General features: G+C 45.2%; 1 long non-coding RNA gene across 1 annotated transcript; it reads right to left on the bottom strand.

Moving 5' to 3' along the window:
• Positions 1-1,307: 1,307 nt before the first annotated feature.
• Positions 1,308-18,693, bottom strand: LOC140458561 (uncharacterized). Its single transcript, XR_011953542.1, has 3 exons — positions 18,594-18,693; positions 5,895-6,003; positions 1,308-1,477 (listed from the first exon to the last, which is right to left on the bottom strand). It is a non-coding gene; the product is annotated as an uncharacterized lncRNA (long non-coding RNA).
• Between the last annotated feature and the right edge of the window lie 2,518 nt (positions 18,694-21,211).

Here is a 21,211-nt window from a genome sequence, read left to right as displayed (position 1 = left end):
GGGTCACTCACGGAATCACGGGTTCTGTTTTGGATTCGTCAAGTTTAAGGCAACACCGACATGGGTCAGGGGTTTCAGTAGCAATGGAGCTGGGGTGAGGTGGAGACAAGCAACATTTATGAGATTGGAATTCCTGGTGTTTGTGATTGTGTAGATGTCTGATCAGAAGGTCACCTTGGGGTCAGATATGAGAGCAATATTGTGAAGAGTGTGGTTCTGCCTCAGACAGTTCCCACGGAGAGGGAGGAGCTTAGCAGTAAGGGAAAGGTATTTGTAATAACAACTGAAGGCAATGGGTTTAACCATTGCAATGTTCCATTGCAGGAAATTGCAGCCAATCCCGTAGTGGGAGTGTGATGAGCAGTTTGATAACTGAGTAATGGAGAGGGATGATGGGGAGGGAGATCTGGGCAGTGTCAGTGTACATGTGAAACCTAACACGGTGCTTTTGGACAATGTCACCTCCTGGCAGTGTGTAGGTGAGAAACAGGAGGGACCAAGGAGAGATCCTCAAGGGACACCAAATACAGGGAATTCAGAAAGGAAAGGGAGAGTTGGCATGGAGCAGGTTTTTGCAACAATGGTGGGGTCAAATATTAGTTTGTAGCAGAATGGGAGAGAAAGACATAACCAGAAAAGACACACAGGTAGAACAAGGAACAATATCTGTGAATTGGGGAGGGGGGGTGATGAGGAGGAGGAGGAGGAGCCCAACTCCAAAAGTACTATTCCTACATCAGTGACATCACCCAACTCCACCCTAGTCTCAGCTCATTTACTGAAATACTCGTCCATCCCTGTATTATCTCCAGACTTCATTATCCAAACACACTCCTGGCCAGCCTCCCACATTCAACTTACATGTAATCCCAAGAGTATCTAAAACCCTACTGCCCAAGTGCTCACTTGTACCAAAACTTGTTGATCCATTAAAAGGCTCCTATTAACAAGCAACAATTTAAAATTCTCACCCTTGATGTAATTCCTGGCTGTGAACATCCCTGTCTCCCTGCACCACACAACCTGTGAGATCCCAACAACTCATTTTCTTTCAGACTCCCAACGATGAGTTTATTCATTGCTTCACCTGTCTGGCTGTTTCTACTGTTGCCAAGGCAACACGGTCTGGAATTCCCACCCTAACCCTCTCAAACCTGCTTTCCTCCTTTAAGGTATTCCTGAAAACCTGCTTATTTGGCAATTCGTTTGATCACTTGACCTAATATCCCCAGCCGTGACCTTATGTCAGAAGTTCTCAATAGTATTTCTGTGGAATTATAAACATGATAAAAAATAACAAACTGCTGTTGATTTGCACACAATGTCAACTCTTCACTGTCGCTGAGTGAATAATCTATAACAGCTCTTACCCAACCACATTGTGGGAGCACCTTCACCACACAAATTGCAGCTGTACAATGAAGTCAAACATCACCTTCTCCACAGGCAATGGGGCTTTGGCACCGATCACTGGTATCTGTGGAGGGAGAAACACAATTGATATTTCAGGGAGTGCAAAATTGCATTACAGGGAGGGAAAATGGTGCAGAATTTCGATTTGAAATTTGTGTTTTACAATGTGCACTAAGTTCTGTAAAACCTCTCATCCCATACCATGAAAGTTTCCTTCTCTCCCTGGTCCATATGTCTTTCCTTTCCCCTGCCCTTCACCTTCACACATTTCCAATGCCTTGGTCATAACAACAGTGTGCTGTCCGTGACGTTTATCACGTGGTTGAGTATTGTCCCGCCCCTCATTCACTCCGATTGGTTGAAGGACCAACTAGCATCTCTAGCCCCCGTTCCCCCACTCTTATTGGTCCTGCGCTGACATCAATAATCCGAGTCCCATTGTAGGCTGGAGCATGCTCAGTGCTTCCTGCTTTTGCTGCTGTTCATCAGGTATAAGAGAGAGGGGGCTCATTCCTGTTTCTCCTGATGTCAGACAATAACAACAACTACCTGCATTGTATGGAGCCTTTCACATTGACAAATCTCCTAAAATGCTTCACGAATGATGGAAACGTTGATTAAAGAGAACGATTTTTAGATACATCTTTAAGGCGGAGAGAGGGAGTTAGGGAGGATATTCCAAAGGTTTGTGTCCTCGGCAGCTCCAATCGTGGAGTGGTATAGGTGGGGAACAGCTTACAATGGAGACAGTTAGTGGCTCACCATAGGTTAACAACCTCATGTCGTAGCCCCCTACCCCACACACCAGGCCTTGTTCTCACAGCCTGCCATTACACACTACCTATGGTTAGCCACTAACAGTCTCCATTAACAGCTAGTCACCCTCCCCTAGGCAGATGGTTATCCTTTATCTAACTGTTCTTCTCAAACTATCCCCACCTGTCCTTTACTCCTTTTATCCTCTCCCCACACTTTCTTCTGCATATAAACTGACATTTTTTTCCTCAGTAACATCTGTTCTGTGGAAGGGACAGCGGATCTTAAACTTTAACTCTGATTTCTCTTCACAGATGCTGCCAGACCTGCTGAGCTTCTCCAGAATCTCCTGGTTGTTGTTTCTGATTTACATCTCCCGCAGTTCTTTTGGTTTTAATTTACTGGGAGTTTGTAATTCAGGTCCTACAGCCTCTGTCCCAGTCTCTGCTGTCTCTCCCAACCCCAAACAGTGACATTGCACCTGCACAGCTCATGGACAGGGGTTGTCTTGCTGGCCACACCCCTCATTCAATCTCATTGGCTGCAGGACCACACAGATTCTCCTCCCATTGGTCTGGAGCTGCCGTCAATCAGCTGGGCCCCATTGTGATGAGAGTGGAGGGCTAATCCCTCTCTCTGCCCTGGGATGAGCTTCATCATTCACAGTGAATGGGGCAGTATCAAAGAGCACAGGGCCTGGGGGCTATTCAGCCCATTGGGGCTGTACTCTCTCCCGCTGGAGATGCTGCAAATCTGTCCTAAGTCCCCTCCCATGTGCCCATAGCCCCCTAAATCTTTCTTTAAAAAGTAAAATTCTAAGTCTGTTTCAGAATATCTGCTGAATCTGTGTCGTTCAGACTGTTCCAGATGCTCAAAACTTGCTGAGGAAAATAGTGTTCACATTTTCACCTTGTATTATTTACCAATTACTTGAAAGTAGTTACTAAAAATTGAGACAGTGTTAACAATTCTTTTCTCTCTCTGCAAATTCAAGACCTCGGAACCAAATCTGCACCAGATCGAAATCACTGCTTCACCTTCTCAGCTCCAAGGATAATTATCTGTGCTACAGCTAGCTCTCCACAAAATAGAGGAATGCATCTTAATTTATTAAGATCAAAGAAACCATAGGTAGTGTGTAATGGCAGGTCCAATTCGTCCGTGCCAATGAGGAATCCTAAACTAATGGATTCCCATTTAACATCTATTGGCCTGTATCCATCAAAACCCTTCCTATTGGAAGCCTTTTAAATGTTGTGATTTTATCAGCCTCCACTACTTCATCTGGTAGCCCCTCCCAGACACACACCACACTCAGCTTGAAAACGTTTCCACTTAGATCCCTTTTAAATCTTTGCCCTCTCAACTTAAACCCATGTGCTCTAGTTTTGGACCCACCTAATCTGAGGAAAAAGGACACCAGCTGCTCACCTTATCCACGCCCCTCGTGATTTTATAAATCTCCATGAAGTCTCCTCTCAGTCTTTGACTCTCCAGAGAAAATAGCCCCAGCCTATTCAGCCTCTCCCTGTAGCCCAAATCCTCCAATCCTGGCAATGTTTTTGTAAATCTTGTCCAAACCTTTTCAAGTTTCACAACATCCTTCCCAGAACAGAGTAATTCAAACTGAAAACAGAATTCCAGAAGTGTCTTAATCAATGACCTGTCCAGCCACAATATGGCGTCCCAGCTTCTGTATTCAATGCATTGACCAATGACGGAGAGCGTTCATGGAGTCCCATTTGCCAGCGGTTCACCCTTATTCCCTCTAAATTCTTTCGCTTCATGTACCCAATCAGATGCCTTTTAAATGCTGCAATTTTACTAGCCTCCATCCCTTCATCTAGCAGATCATTCCATACTTGCAATGCCCTCAACATGAATAAGATGCCCGTTAGATCCCTTATAAATCTTTTCCCTCTCACCTTAAGCCTGTACCCTCTAGTTCTGGACCCACTGAACTTGGGAAAAAGTCCCTGACTGCTCACCTTATCCATGCCCTTCATAATTTTATAAGATCACCTCTCAGCCTCCAACTCTCCAGGGAAAATAGTCCCAGCCTATTCAGCCTTTCCCAATAGCTCAAACAGTCCAATTCTGGCAAAATCCTTGCAAATGTTTTCTGAACCCTTTCAAGTTTCTCAACATTATTCCAAGCACAGGGAGATTGGAACTGAAAACAGAATTCCAGAAGGGCTTTAATCAGTGCCCTGTCCAGCCACAATATGACGTCACAACAGCCGCATTCAATGCATTGACCAATAACGGGGAGTGTACCAAATGCTGCATTCACTCCCCTACCTAGCTGTGACTCTACTTTCAAGGAACTATGAACCTGAACTCCAAGGTCTCTGTTCAGCAATGTTCCCCAGGACTTTACCATTAATTGTATAAGTCCTGCCCTGATTTGCCTTTCCAAAATACAACAGCTCACATTTATCTAAATTGAACTCCGTCTGCCATTCCTTGCTCCAATGGCCCATCTGATCAAGATCCTGTTGTATTCTGAACTAACCTTCTTCACTGTCCACTACACCTCCAATTTTGGTGTCTTCTGTAAACCTCCTGACCATACATCATATATTCACATCCAAATCATTTATTTAAGGGCCCAATATCCATCCTTGCAGCACACTGCTACTCACAGGCCTCCAGTCCGCAAAGCAACTCTCCATCACTCTCTGTCTCCTACCTTCAAGGCAGGATTGTAATGGCTTGCTCTCCCTGCATTCAATGTAATCTAACCCTGCGAACCAGTCTGCTTTGTGGAACCTTGTTGAATGTTGAATGTGCATATAAACATTCACCGCCTGGCTTAATCAATTTTCTTTGTCACTTCAAAACACTCACTCAAGTTAGTGAGACACAATTTTGCATGGAGTGAATTATCAATCATTGATTGTAATCCAGCCACAATAAAGAATATAAGCCTGCGGTCTTCACCTTCCACCCCACTAATCTCCAGATACAGCACATTAGGTTGCAGAAATAACAGAGGCTAAAGTCAGACCCCACCAGAAGAGACATATTTCCCTCCCCCAACCCTATCTGTGTTCCGCAGAGACCATTCCCTCTGCAACTCCCTTGTTCAGTCCACACCCTCCCACCAACCCATGACCCTCCCTTGCCGCCATGGGAAATGTAAAACGTGCGGCCACACCTCCCTCTGACCTCTGTCCAAGACCACAAAAGGTTCTTTTCACATGAGGCAGAGATTTGCCTGCACATCCCAAAACCTCATATACTGCATCGAGACACTATGGGAAATTTAACGTGGTTCATCCAACTAACCTACACATCTTTGGACTGTGGGAGGAAACTGGAACACCCAAAGGAAACCCTCACAAACACTGGGGAAAATGTGCCAACGTGAACACAGGCAGTTACCCGGGGCTGGAATCAAACCCAGGTCCCTGGTGCTGAGGAAGCAGCGCTAACCACTGAGCCACAATACTGTGGGATCTTTGGTGCTGATGCGCTGCCCCACTGATACCTCGCTCACTCACCCTGCCTCATTTCCTAAGAGGAAGTGAAGACGGAGTGAAATTATCGCTAGACAGATAATCCAGTGACCCAGATAACGTTCTGGGGATCCAGGTTTGAATCCCATCACGTCAATTCAATAAATATCTGGAAAAAAATAATCTAGTGACGGCATTGTCAATTGTTGGAAAAACCAATGTGGTTCACTAATGACCTTTAGGGAAGGACAATGCCATCCTTACCTGGTCTGGTCTGCATGGGACTCCAGACCTATAGCAACATGGTTGACTCTTACCTGCCCTCTGGGTAAACACAGCAATAAATGCTGGCCGAGCCAGTGACAGCCTCATCCTGTGAATGAATAAAGAAAACAGGTCAGGTTTTGTTCCTTCTCTAGTAGGTACATCCTACAAACTGAATCTGAAATGCTCTCGTACACACTGAACAAATACCTTTCCATCCAAGCCCTTAACACTACAGCACTCATAGGCCATGTTGGTGAAGTTAAAACCACTTATCATTGCATCCATATTATTCTTACAGATAATGGAGGTCTCCTGGTAAAATTGTGTCTCAATTCCCCACTGACTGTTGGGAGAGAGTCTATAATACAATCCCAGTAAGATGGTCATCCTTTTCTTATTTCTCAGTACCAACCAAATAACTTGCCTGGAGGTACTCCCAGGAATATCCTCCCGAAGCTCAGCCATAATGTTATCCCTAATCAAAAACATCTCTCTCCCTGCTCTGTTGGCCCCTTTCTATCCTTGCTATAGCACCTATATCCTGGAACATAAAGCTGCTAGTCCTATCCATCCGTGAGTGATGCCTCTGTAATTGCTGTAATATCCCAGCATGCTATGCATGTAATATCACCCCAATATGTTCAAAACCATACCCTGAGCCCACCTGCCTGACCTGTCAGGTCTCTTGCACTGAAATAAATGCAGTGCAACTGGTCCATCGCACCTCATTCTGTGACGTGCTGTTGCCTGTCTTGACAGTCCGACTGGTGAACATTACCAGCTTCAGCCTCACCTCTTTTCTCACTATCTCTTTAGGATTACCCCGACTCCCTCACTGGTTTAATGCTTCCCCAATAGCACGAGCAAATCTCCCTGCTCGTCAGGACCCCATGCTTTCCCCTTCCTATGCCATTGGTACCAATGTACAATGTCCTCCCACTGGTTAGTTTCCCTTTTGAGAATATTCTGCTCCCTTTGTGAGACATCCTTGACACTGGCACCAGGGCAGCAACACCCCATTCTGATGTCTCACTGTCAGCTGCAGAAATGGCAGACTGTGCCCCTGACTAGAGAGTCCCTTATCACCATCGATCATGTGGAACTGGATATACCTCACATTATGTTAGAAGCCAGTCTCAGTATCAGTAACTTGGCTGTCAGTGCTACATTCCCCTGAAAGTCTATAACCACCTACATTTTCCAAAACAGTGTACTTGTCTGAGATGTGGATAGCCACAGGAGATTCCTGCAGTACCTGCCTGCCCCTCCTAGCTTTCCTGGAGGTAACCCATCTACCTGACTGTATCTGCAGTATCCTGCAATCCTGAGACTGCCACCTATCACACCCCTCAGCTCCTGTCAATTCCTCACTGTCTTTAATCACTCCTCCAACAATCCATGCGATCCAACAGGATTTGCAATCACACTTCCCGCAGACATAATCATCAGGATCATTGAAACTCTCCCTAATCTCCCACATCCGACAGGAACAGCACACCACTCTACAACAGGCCATCTCTCCGCCTTAACAATCTACAGACCAAGACAAAGGCACAGTCTTACTGCTCGAAAAATACTGCCGAGAATAACTTAATGCTTACGGTTCATATCTTTAAAAATTTAATCAAGAGACCATTAGACATTAAAAAGAAATCCTCACCTTACTCAGTATTGTAGATTTAATAAAATAAAACCGACTAAGATTGATATTTGAAGAGACTGAAACTCACTGAGCTGATCCCCGGCTCTGAGTACTTCCAAGGGTGAGGTCTCTCTGAGGGCAGCTGTGAAATGTCTCTGTTTCTCTTCTCTGCCCACTCCATTTCCAGAGAGGTTTTTAACTTCACAGCAAGTCAGCTCAGAGAGGTCACTGCTTGGTTTTATTCACTGGGGGTTGCCTTTGCTGCCCAGACCAGTATTTATTGGCCACCTTTACTTGTCTTGGAGAAAGTGGTGATTAACCACCTCCCTGAAATGCTGCAGTCCATGTACACCACAGTGATGTTTGGACAACAATCCCCCTCTTGCCCCACAACCCTCCCTGTCTCTGTAATCCCCCTCCCGCTTCAGAAATTACATGTCCGTGGCATAAGATTTTTATTTGGATTCATTTTAGTTTAATAAACCAACCCCCCCCCCCCAAAAAAGTGAAATATTTCGCTCCCAAACAAATTTCTGTTGATTGACCTTTTGGAGAGTCTGACACGTGGACGTTGCAGTATTTTATCTCACATTGTACACATAGAATGATGGAAGTTTCTTTGAACCATTGCTAAAAAGGGAGGCAATGGCTTAATGGTATCCTACCAGATGAGTGACATGTGCAATGTTCCGAGGATTAGGGTTAGAATCCCAACATGGCTGATGGCAGCATCGGAATTCAATACAATCGAGAATGAAAAGGCGAATGATGACCATGAAACTATTGTCGATTGTTAGAAACCCATCTGGTTCACTAACGTCCTGCAGGGAAGGAAAACGTCATCCTCACCTAGTCTGGCCTACATGTGACTCCAGACCCACAGCAATATGGTTAACTCTCAACTGCCCTCAGGAAAAGTACTTTGAAAACTTAACAAATACTCCGCAGGTATCACTTAAAAACTGGCTGTTCCCATTGGGACCATGTGAATTTCTGAACATTGTGAGATCAGTGGTGGGATCCTCCCCCTGTCTGAATCAAACCCAGAAGGTGTATGGATGGTGTCAACCAGGAACAACAAGCAGAAGGTGCTGGGAAAGCTCAGCAGATCTGGCAGCATCTGGGAACAGAAATCTGTCCAGTGGCCCTTCCTCAGAACCGATGGGAGCTGGGAAAATTAGCATCCTGACGTGTGGAAACAGGCCATTCAGCCCAAACGTTCCACAGCGTCCCTCCGAAGGGTATCCCACCCAGACCCATTCCCCTACCCTATTACTGTATATTTATCACGAATAATGCAACTAACCTACACATCCCTGAGCATTATGGGAAATTTAGCTTGGCCAATTCAACTAATCTGCAGATCTTTGTACTGCAGAGATAGGGGTTAAAGAGTAAATACTAGGCAGGGACAGAACCCAAAGAGAGACCAGAACATTTGGAAAGACAAAGGAGTGGATTACGATCTGGCTGGGAGGGTGCATAGCTGTTAATGGAGGGGACAGGAACCTGTGTCTGGCAGCATCTCAGTGGAGGTGGCGGAAATGGCGACTGATGATCTATGTTCTGCTGCAAAAACAGACCCCGAGCTTCCAGCTGCCTGCCACTTTAACACACGAGCCTGTTACCTGGCCAACATCTGTCTCATGCTTACTGCAGTGTTCCACTAAGGCCAGAACGTACCAAATGGCCCTGTATTTCAAGGACTGCAATGTCCCCTCCCATGTGGTCAATACAATCCACTATATCTCCTCCACTTCCCGCACCTCTGCCTTTGAAACACACACCTCCAACTTCAACAAGGATAGAACACACCCCTAAGTCCTTACCTTCCACCCAGATACAACACATCATCCTCTGTCATTTCCACCAGCTGCAATCAGACCGCACCACCAGATTCTTAAGGGGTTTGACAGAATAAATACTGATGTGTGTGAAGGTAAGTACTGAGGGGGGAGTTTGAAACCAGATTCTGAGTCAGTCACAGAATCAAGGGTTCTGTTTCGGATTCGTCAAGTTTAAGGCAACACAGACACGGGTGAGGGGTTTCAGTAGCAATGGAGCTGGGGTGAGGAGGAGACAAGCAACGTTTAAGAGATTAGAATTCCTGGTGTTTGGGATTCTGTCGATGTCTGATCAGAAGGTCAGCTTCGCGTCAGAAAAAACTGCAATACTGTGAAGAGTGTAGTTCTGCTGCATAGTTCCCAGTGAGAGGGAGAGGCTCAGCAGCAAGGGAAAGGAATTTGTGAGGCAATGGATTTACCCACTATAATGTTTCATTGGAGGAAACGGCACCGAATCGAGTAGTGGGAGTGTGGTAAGCAGTTTGATAACTGAGTAACAGTGGAGTAATGGAGAGGGATGATGGGGAGAGAGAGCTGGGCATCATTAGTGTACATGTGAAACCCAACATGGTGCTTTTGTACAATGTCACCTCCTGGCAGTATGTAGGTGAGATACAGAAGGGACCAAGGACACCAAATGCAAGGAATTCCGAAAGGAAAGGGAGAGTGGAGATGGAGCAGGATTTTGGGAGAGAAGGACATAACCAGAAAAGACAGAACAGGAACAATGTCTGTGAATCGGTGAGGGGGACTGATGAGGAGGAGGAAAGAGAGTTGGAAAGTCTATGGTTTAGTGAAATTAGGGTAAAGGGTGAAGATGGTTAGCACTGCTGCCTCACAGCGCCAGGGACCCGGGTTCGATTCCTGCCTCAGGCGACTGACTGTGTGAAGTTTGCACATTCTCCCAGTGTCTGCGTGGGTTTCCTCCGGGTGCTCCGGTTTCCTCCCACAGTCCAAAGATGTGCAGGCCAGGTGAATTGGCCATGCTAAATTGCCTGTAGTGTTAGGTAGGGGTAGATGTAGGGGTATGGGTGGGTTGCGCTTCGGCGGGGCGGTGTGAACTTGTTGGGCCGAAGGGCCTGTTTCCACACTGTAAGTAATCTAATCTAATGAGCTCCGATAAGGCTGGACAAGAGACTGGAGGAAGATGTAAGTTTAGGACAAAACTGGGAACACCACGTGAGGCAGTTTGGCTCGGCGGGCCAGTGGGAGGGAGGGAAGCTACAGATCGGATTATCTCAGTCTTAGTGACAGAGAAACTCCATGTGCTCCAAACTCTTGTTGTTGGAGGGGAGGATGGAGGAGACAGGATGATGGACAGTGTTTCACAAAGAAACAAAACCTGGGTAAGTGATATTTAAAGTGAGTGAACAAACCTAATGTATTTAACTTTTATCCAAAATATTAAAACAAACGACTGAAGTCCTGGTTCGAATCCCATCTTGGCAGATGGTGGAATCTGAATTCAAGAAAAAAATAATTGGAATTAGGAATCTCCTGTTCTCCATGAAACCATTGTCAATGGCGCACAAAATCCTGCCAACATGACAGTGACCCAGTCAGCTACTCACTGCACTGTGTTAATCACTGCAAAGTTTCAACAAAGGAATGAAACTGGATGGACCACTCGGCATCTAAGAAGGTAATAGGAAATTCAACCTCAGAATCAGCCCTCTCGATGGTGCAACGTCCTCCTCACTAACATCTGGATTTTGGGGCCAAAATGTACAAAGCTGTCTCACAGACCAATCAAGGAACAGCCTGACATACTCTCACTCATGAAATCAACCCTTACAGACAATGACCAGACACCACCATCACCATCCCAAGATATTGAGATTGTAGTGATGGAAAAGCACAACAGGTCAGGCAGCATCCGAGGAGAAGGAGAATCGATGTTTCAAGCCTAAGCCCTTCATCACCCTGACCTGCTGTGCTTTTCCAGCACCAGACTCTTGACTCTAATCTCCAGCATCTGCAGTCTTCACTTTCTCCTGAAATCTCTGGATATGTCCTGTCCCACTGGCAGGACAGACCAGGCAGAGGTGGTGGCACAGTGGTGTACAGACAGGGAGGATTTGCCCTGGGAGTACTCAGCATTGACTCCAGAGACCAGGAAGTCTCATGGCTCCTGCTGATGACCACGCCCCGTCCTCCCTTGGCTGATGAATCACTTCTCCTTCATGTTGTTGAACGACATTTGGAGGAAGCACTGAGGCAATAAAATGGTGTCAAACGTACTCTGGACACAGGATTTCAATGTCCACAATCGAGACTAGCTCTGCAACATAATTACTGACTGAGCTGGCCAGGTCCTAGAGGATATAGCTGCTCAACTGAGTCTGCAGCGGGTGGTGAGGGAACCAACAAGTGTGTAAAACATACTTGATCTCATTGTTATGAATTGATCAGCAGCAGATACATCTGGCCATGACAGTATCAGTACGAGCGACCATCACACATTCCTTTTGGAGGCACAAGACTTGGCTTAAAGATGAAAAGAACCTCCATTGTGTTGAGTGACACTATCACCGTTCTAATTGGGACAGACTTTGAAAAGATGTAGGATCTCAAAGTGGGTATCTCTGAGGCACTGTGGGACATCAACAGCAGCAGAACTGTACTCCAGCACAATCTGTAATCTCATGGGTTTGTAAATCCTGCTCTCACCCATCACAATAAACAGGAAAGGAGGGCATGCCATGAGCAGCAACAGGCAGACTTAAAAATGATGTTCCAACCTGGTGAAGCTATCAAACAGGACCATCTGCATTTTAAACAGCATCAGCAGCAAGCAACAGAGCTAAGTGATCCTACATCCAATGGAACAGATCGGAGCTCTGCAGTTCTGCCACACCCAGTTGTGAACGGTGATGGGCAATTAAACAACTCACTGCAGGAAGCATCACAGATATCCCCACCCTTACTGATGGAGGGGCCTCACACACCCATGCACCAGAGAAGATGACAGCATTTGCTGCAATCTTCAGCCAGAAGTGCAAAGTGGGATGATCCACTTTGCCTTCTCCAGTGGTTTCCAACATCACAGATGCGAGTTTTAATCCAGTTCGATTCAGTTTGAATAACATCAAGAAATGGTTAAGTAGTGCAAAGGCTACGGGCCCTGCAAATATTCTGGCAATAATACTGATGGTTTGTGCTCCAGAACTTGCCACCCACCAAGCCAAGTACCGCTCCAGCACTGGCATCTACCGACAATGTGGAACATTGCCCAGGGATGTTCAACACAAAAACACAGGGCAACCCAACCCAGCCAATTTCCCTCTATCAGTCCACACTCGATCAGCAGTAAAGTGATGGAAGATGTCATCAATAGGGCTACCAAGCAGCAGCTGCTCAGCAACAGCCAGCTGAGCGACACTCATTTTAGTCTCCACCAGGACCACTCAGCTCCCGATTGTATTACCGCCCTGATTCACAACCTGACAACCAGCTGAATCCCAGAGGTGAGGTGAGGGTGACAGCCCAGTCCCACTCCAAGACCACTATTTCTAGCTGATTCCACCCTTGTCTCAGCTCATATACTCTCATCCATCTTGTGTTACCTCCAGACTTCATTATCCAAACATACTCCTGGCCGGCTTCCCACATTCAACCTGTAATCTCAAGAAAAACTAAATCTCTGCTGCCCAAGTATTCCCTCGTACCAAAACTTGTTGATCCATCAAAAGGCTCCTATTCATAATCAACAACATAGAGCCACAGAGATGTACAGCATAGAAACAGACCCTTCAATCCAACCCGTCCATGCCGACCAGATATTCCAACCCAATCTAGTCTCACCTGCCAGCATCCGGCCCACATCCCTCAAATTAAAATTCTCACTCTTGATTTAATTCCTGGTTGTGATCTTCTCTAGCTCGCTGCATCTCACACCCTTTGAGACCTTGACAACCCATTCTGTTCAAGACTCCCAATGACCTGTTAATTCATTACTTCACCTATGTGACTGCTTTTACAGTTGCCAAAGCAACAAGGTCTGAAATTCGCAGCTAAAACCTCACAGGTCTGCATTCTCCCTTTAAGACATTTCTCAAAACCTGCTTATTTGGCAATGGTTTTGGTCACCTGACCTAATATCATCCTTCTCTGGCCTTATGTCTCAAGTTCCCAATAATATTTTTGTGAAATTATAAGCAGAATAATAAAACTACAAACTGTTCATGATTTGGACATTATCTTCAAATCATCACTGTTGCTGTAATGAATACTCTGTAATGTATTGTGGGAGCACCTTGTGAGAGCACCTTCACCACACAAACTGCAGCTGTACAACAAAGTGAAACACCACCCTCTCCACAGACAGCAGGGCTTTGGTATTAATCACTGGTATCTGTGGAAGGAGAAACACAGTTGATGTTTCAGGGAGTGCAAAACGGATTACAGGGAATGAAAATGGTGCAGAATTAGATGGTTAGAAATGGAAGGAAAATACACTTGCTTATTGGAAAAAAGAATTCTTGACTGTCAAAGATTTTCCAGAAAAAATTTAATAAGCAGCACATGGTCAGGGGCTGGGCGGCAGTGAAAAATTAACTTACAAAAATGTCTGTAAAAGTAATAGTAAAATACTAAACAGACCAAATATACCCCCACTGTTCGAGACTGAGGAAGCTAGATATTGACAAAGTGGTCATGAGGGAGCCCAGAGATAAAGCAGAGCAGTATAAGCTGTTATGATCCCACAGTCATTGAGATGTATAGCACCGACACAGACCCTTCGGTCTAACTCATCCATGCCAACCAGGTATCCAAACCTAATCTATTCCCATTTGCCAGCACGTGGCCCATATCCCCGTAAATGATTCCTAATCATATCATGTGTCTATTTAGATGCCTTTAACATGTTTTAATTGTACTAGCCTTCACCACTTCCTCTGGAAGCTCATCCCACCCACTGCCTGAAAGAGTTGTCCTTTAGGCCCCTTTGACATTTTATCCGTTCACCCGAAAGCAATGCCCTCTACATCTGGACACCACCACTCCAGGGAAAACACCTTGTTCATTTACCCTGTTAATGCCCCTCATGATTGTATAAACCTCCATAACATCACCACTCAGCCTATCGCACTCCAGGGAAAACAGCCCCAGGCTTTTATGCCTCACACGGCAGCACAAATCCTCCAACCCTAACAACATCCTTGTAAGTCTTTTTTGAAACCTTTCAAGTTTCACAGCACCCTTCTGATTGGAGGCAGGCCAGAACTGCACATAATATTCCAAAAGTGGCCTAATGAATGTCCTGTACAGCAACATGACCTCCCACATCCTATACTCAATGCTCGAACCAATAAAGGAAGACTCTCCGAGACTTGCCATTCAGTGTACAAGTCCTGCCATGATTTGCTTTTCCAAAATTCAGCACCTCATATTTATCTAAATTAAACACCATCTGATCAATATCTCATTGTAATCTGAGGTAACCTTCTTCATTATCCACAATACCTCCAATTTTGTATGATCTGCAAACTCATTTACGATACCAAATCATTTTAATGAATGATGAAACAAATCCCGAGATAAACATCCATTTCTCGGAGTTTGAATGTGCTCTGTGTAAATCCTGCCCAATGACTCTGTACCAGAGAAAGGCTGCACATACGCCTGGCTGCACCTTGCACCCTACAAAGCTGGCGGCTCCACACGTGTCCAGTGAATTCTTGCCCCAAATAAAGATGGCGGCGTGCACCCATTCCTGCAGCCACACGGAGGCAATTCCCCGTTTACTGAAAACACGAGACTGGGACATTCAAATTTGTGTTTTCCGACGTGCACATTTTGTTTGTAAAACCTCTCCGCTCATACAGAATCGCTCTCACCTCCTGCGGTTCCACAGACAGCCTTGATAATTTTTGCGGGTACCTATTCTCTGCCTGGTTACTCGTTTGTCCTTAGTGTATTTGTACAATCACTTTGGATTCTCCTTAAACCTATTTCCTAAAGCCATCTCATGTCCCCTTTTTGCCCTCCTGGTTTACCTCGAGTATACTCCTACTGCCCCTATACTCCTATGGGATTCTCACAAACACAGCTCTCTGTACTGCCATATACCTCCTTCATTTTCTTGACCAGGCCCACAATTTCTTTCGTCAGGCAGCATTCTTTACACCTACCAGCCTTGCCCTTAACAGGAACATACTGTCTATATACTCTCATTGTCACAGGCATGTGGAGGCAATGACAGATGAGGATACAGAAGTAATCATTCTCAGTAAAGAGGTAATGCTGGGAAAGATAACAGCCTAAAGGTCGATGGGTCTCGTGGCTCTGATGGAATGTATCCCAGGGACTAAAAGAGATGGTGGGGGTGGGGGTGGGGGTGGGGGGGGGGGGGGGGGGAAATAACAAATAGATCTCGTGATAATTCACTAAAATTTGTTGGATTCTGGGATGGTTTTAACAGACTGGAAGCTGCAAACGTGGTGTCACAATTTTGCAAAAAGGACCAGTTAGCTTAACTTCTGTAGGGGAGAAAATGCTTGAATCTTTCAAGGAAGTAGTGGTGAGATATCTGGGTAGAAATTGTCTCACTGAGCAGACAAAGCATGGATTTATGAAAGGCAGGTCAGGTTTAACGCATTTACTGGAATTATTTGAGGATACGACGAGTGCGTTGGACAAGGTGGACTCGGTGGATGTGGTGTACCTGGATTTCCAGAAGGCATTCGATAAGTTGCCACATAAAAGGCTGCTGTATAAGGTAAAGATGCATGGCATTATGGGTAATTATCATTGTTGGTTAACCAATCCAGTATCAAAAAATAAAGAATGGGGATAAACGGGTGTTTGGATTGGTGTTGGCACTACAACTGTTTGCAATTTACACAAATGTTTTGGAGTTGAGGACCAAGTGTACGGTGTCAGAGTTCACATTTGATACAAAGGTGAGGTACAGCAATGTGTGTAGAGGCCACTAAGTCTGCACAGGAATACAGATCAGTTACGTGAGTGGATAAGTGTATGGCAGATGGAGTTCAATGTTGGGAAATGTGAGGTCATCCATTTTGTTCGGACTAACAGCAAACTGGATGATGAAATGGTGAAAACGTGCACCATGCTGCTGTACAGAGGGAGCTGGGTTTCCTTGTGCATGAATCACAGGAAGTTGGTTTGCAGCTGCAGCAGGTAATTAAGGCAGTGAAGGGAATATTGTCCTTCACTGCTAGAGGGATGGTTACGCTGCAGCTGTACGGGGTGCTGGGGAGGCCACACCTGGAGTACTGTGTACAGGTTTGGTCTCCTTACTTCAGGAAGGATGTAATGGCACTGGAGGGAGTACAGAGGAGGGTCATTAGTTTGAGTCAGGAGTTGAGGGTTGGTGTATGTGGAGAGATTGAGAAAACTGGTTCTATAGTCATTGTAATCTAGAAGAATGGGAAGTTGGATAGGAAACAATAAAATTATGAAGGGAGTAGATAAGACAGAAGCAGGGAGGCTATTTCCACTGGGGGCGGGTCAAACTACAGAGCATAACCTCAAAATAAGGGGGAGCAGGTTTAGGACTGTGTTCAGGAGGAGCTTCTTCAGCTAAAGGGTTGTGAATCTGTGGAATTCCCTGCCGAGTGCAGCATTTGACGTTATCAACTTGAATGCCTTTAAGGCAAAAGGTAGATTTGTGAACAGGAAAATAATTAATGGTTATAGTGAGAGAGCAGGAATGTGGAGCTGAGGCCATGAAAAGATCAGCCCTGATCTTATTGAATGGTAGAGCAGGCTTGAGGGGCCAGATGGAAGTTCTTGCCTTGTGCCATCAAAATTGGCCTTTGTCCAATTCAGAACCTTAACTTTTAGATCTGGTATATTATTTTCTGTAACTATTTTAAAACTATTAGAATTATCAGAGACTCCCAACAGTGTGGAAGCAGGTCATTCAGCCCATCACATTGATACTGACCTGGAGAGCATCCTAACCTCCCGCTGTAACATTGCATTTCCCAGGGCCAGCCAACCTACACATCCCTGAACATTGTTGGCAATTCAATCTGGATAATCCACCCAACCTGCAAATCTTTGGACTGTGGGAGGAAACCAGAGCACCCGGACGAAATCCATGCAGAAAACCCCAATAAGGTGATCATCCCTTTCTTATTTCCCAGTTCCACCTAAATAACTTCACTGGGCGTACTCCCAGGAATATCTTCCCTAAGCAAAAACAATGCTATCCAGAATCAAAAATGACACTCCCCTCCTCTCTTGTCCCCCTTTCTATTCTCCCTATAGCATCTATACCCTGGAACATTAAGCTGCCAATCCTATCCATCCCTGAGTGATGCCTCTGTAATTGCTATAATATCCCAGTGCCATGTTCAAAACCATATCCTGAGCTCATCTGCCTTCCCTGTCAGGCCTCTTCTATTGAAGTAAATGCAGTGCAACTGCTCAGTCCGACTTCATTCTGTGCCTTGCCCTTGCCTTCCTTGACTATTTGACTTCTGAACTGTACCAGCCTCAGACATACCTCTTTCCTCACTATCTTCTTGGGTTTACACCCACTCCCTCACTGGTTTAATGCCTCCCGAGTATCACCAGCAAGTCTCCCTGCCTAGATATTAGACACCTTCCAATTCAGGTACAATCCATCCTTCTTATGCAGGTCAACTCTACTCCAGAGGAGATCACAACGATCCAAAAAACGTGAATCATTTTCCCCTGCACTAGCTCCTTAGCCACTCATTGAGCACCTTCTCCTCCTCTGTAACATGGACATTTTTCAAGATGTCACCATTTATTTCCCCACATTCTATATCTCCCATGTACTTCTTCACAGTAAACACTAATGCAAAATGTTTGTTTCCTGTCTCGCCCATCGCCTGCAGCTCCACACAATGGCTGACTTGCTGATCTTTGAGGGTCTCTATTTTCTCTCTAGTTAGCCTTTTGTTTGTCATGTATTTACAAAAGCCCTTTGGATTATCCTTAACCCTATTCGCCAAAGCTATCTCACGGCCCTTTTTTGCCTCCTGATTTCCCTCTTAATTATACTCCTACTGCCTTTATACTTGAAAATTGTTTGGACTGGAATAAATGCAAAATATAACATCCTAACAAAACAAACGAGGGCAGGACTTACACTCAATAAAAGTAGGGCCTTGAGTAGTGATATGGGAACAAAGAGACTGAGGGCTTCACGTCTTTGAAGTTTGTGTTACATGTAGACAGGGTGTTTAAGAAGGTGCTCAGCACACTTACCTTCATTGTTCAGACCTTTGAGTACAGGAGTTGGGACGTTATGTTGAGGATGTACAGGGCGTTGGGGAGGCCTCTTCTGGAATACTCTGTCCAGTTCTGGTTGTGCGGTTATAGGAAGGATATTATTAAATTGGAGCAGGTTCAGAAGAGATTTACCAGCATATTGCCATGAATGGAGGGATTGTGTTCTAAGGAGAGGCTGGATAGGCTGGGAATTTTTTTCACTGGTGTGCACAAGGTTGAGGGGTGACTTTATTAGAGGTTTACAAAATCAGAAAAGTGTAGATAAGGTGAACAGCCGGGGTGGGGGAGGGGGAGGGGGGGTGGAGGGGTGGTGGGGGGGAAGGGGGGTTCAAAACTGGGTTGCATTCATTTTGAGAAGAAATTAGAAAGATTTGAGAAAAGCCATTAGGGTTTTTTTAAAAAAGTATACGCGTGAAATGAACTTCCAGAGGAAGTGGTGGGTGTGAATACAATTACAATATTTAAAAGACATTCAGATAAGTACATAAAGAGGAAATATTTGGATGGATGTGGACCAGAGGCAGGTACAATTAGTTCAGTTTGGAATTATGGTCTGCATGGACTGGTTGGACCACAGGGCCTGTTTCCTTGCTGTATAACATTATGACTCTAATCCTCACTAACTCTAAATTCCTCCATCCTCAACTCTCCCGATCACTGTCACCTCATCCAGCCTCACAACTCTTCCTTATTTATATAATTCCTCACCAGCCACAGAACGCTCCCTATCTCATGTTCTCCAGTTTCTCAGATCTCTGCGATATGTGCCTTTTTTTAGTTCCAGCCTTGAGGATGCCCTCATTCACTCAGATTGGTGGAGGAGAAACTGGTACAATCTGGTCCTCCAGTACTGCCCTCTGCCCCCTATTGGCCTGCGCTGACATCAATCATCGGGGCCCATTGTGAGGTGAGTGGTGGGATCCTCCCTCTCTCTGCCCTGGGATGAGCTTCAGCATTCACATTCAATGGGGCAGTATCACAGAGCACAGGGGCTGGGGCTATTCAGCCCATTGGGGCTGTACTCTCTCCCTCTGGAGATGCTGCAAATCTGTTTATGAATAACTGCTGAGTCTGTGTCCAGCTGCGATTCAGACTGTTCCAGATACTCAGAACTGACTGAATAAAAAAAAAGTTCACATATTCACATCATTTGCCAATTACCTGAAAATAGTTACTAAAATTGTGACAGTGTTAACAAGTCCCCTCTCTCTGCAGATTAGATATCCTAGAAACAATTTTGCACCTGGTCAAAATCACTGCTTAACCTTCTCAGCTCCAAGGACAATTATCTGTGCTTCTGCTAGCTCTCCACAAAAGAAGAACATATCTTATTTTGATTTATTATTATCATAGAGATGTACAGCACAGAAACAGACCTTTGGTCCAATTTATCCATGCCAACTAGGAATCCTCAACAAACGGAGCCCCATTTGCCAGCTATTGGTCCGTATCATTGGAAACTCTTCCTATTCATGTACCCAATAGGATGCCTTTCAAATGTTGTAATTGTATCAGCCTCCACTACTTTATCTGGCAGCTCATTCCACACATACACCACACACAGCATGAAAACTTTGCCCCTTAGATCCGTTTTTAATCTTTGCCCTCTTAACTTAAGCCCAGGCTTTCAAAAAAACTCAATCAAGTTAGAGAGAGAGAATTTCCCACACACAAAGCCACGCTAACTATCCCTAATCAATCCTCGTCTTTCCAAATACATGTAAATCCTGTCCCTCAGAATCCCTTCCAACAACTTACCTACCACTGACATTAGGTTGACTGTTCTCTTGTTCCCTGGCCTTTCCTTATCACCTTTTTAAAATAATGGCACCCATCTTCCAGCACCTCACCTGTCACAAACAATGATACAAATACCTGAGGGAGGGGCACTGCCATCACCTTCCTAGCTTTCCACAAATTTCTGGGATACACCTGATCAGGTCCCAAGGATTTATCTACTTTGCTACTGTTTAAGACATCCAGTACTTCCTCCTCTGTAATATAGACACTTTTCAAGTTATCACTATTTATTTCCCCAAACTCTCTCGAATAGAATAGCATAGTATTTCTCCCACCTCCTGTTGTTCCATAGATGGCCTTGTTGATCTTTAAGGGGTCTTATTCTCTGTCTGGTTATTATTTTATCCTTAATATATTTGTAGAATCTATTTGGATTCTCCTTAAACGATTTCCTAGAGATATTTCAAGTCCCCTTTTTGCTCTCCTGATTACTCTCGAGGATATTCCTGTAAAAACGTGATCCTGTACTCCCAATTCCTCCGCCTCTGCCATATCTGCTCCCAGGAGAAGCAATTCCACTCCAGGACATCCCAGAAAGGTTTCCTCTTTCAAGGACCGCATTCCCCTCCCACTTGATCAACAATGCACTCCAACGCATATCCTCCACTTCCTGTACCTCCGCCTTCCCACCACCCCTCCAACCCCAATAAGAATAGTAGCCCCGGTCCTCACCTGCCACCCACTAATCTCCATTAACCTCTGCTATGTCCACTACCAAGAGTTAGACCCCACCACCAGGGATATGTCTCCCTTGCCAGCCCTTTCTATCTTCCGCAGAAACCATGGGATCTTTG

The sequence above is a fragment of the Chiloscyllium punctatum genome, chromosome 33 (assembly GCF_047496795.1).
Source record: "Chiloscyllium punctatum isolate Juve2018m chromosome 33, sChiPun1.3, whole genome shotgun sequence".
Taxonomy (NCBI): domain Eukaryota; kingdom Metazoa; phylum Chordata; class Chondrichthyes; order Orectolobiformes; family Hemiscylliidae; genus Chiloscyllium; species Chiloscyllium punctatum.
The sequence above is the reverse complement of the archived record's forward strand: the minus strand, read 5'-3'. Positions and strand labels throughout refer to the sequence as shown.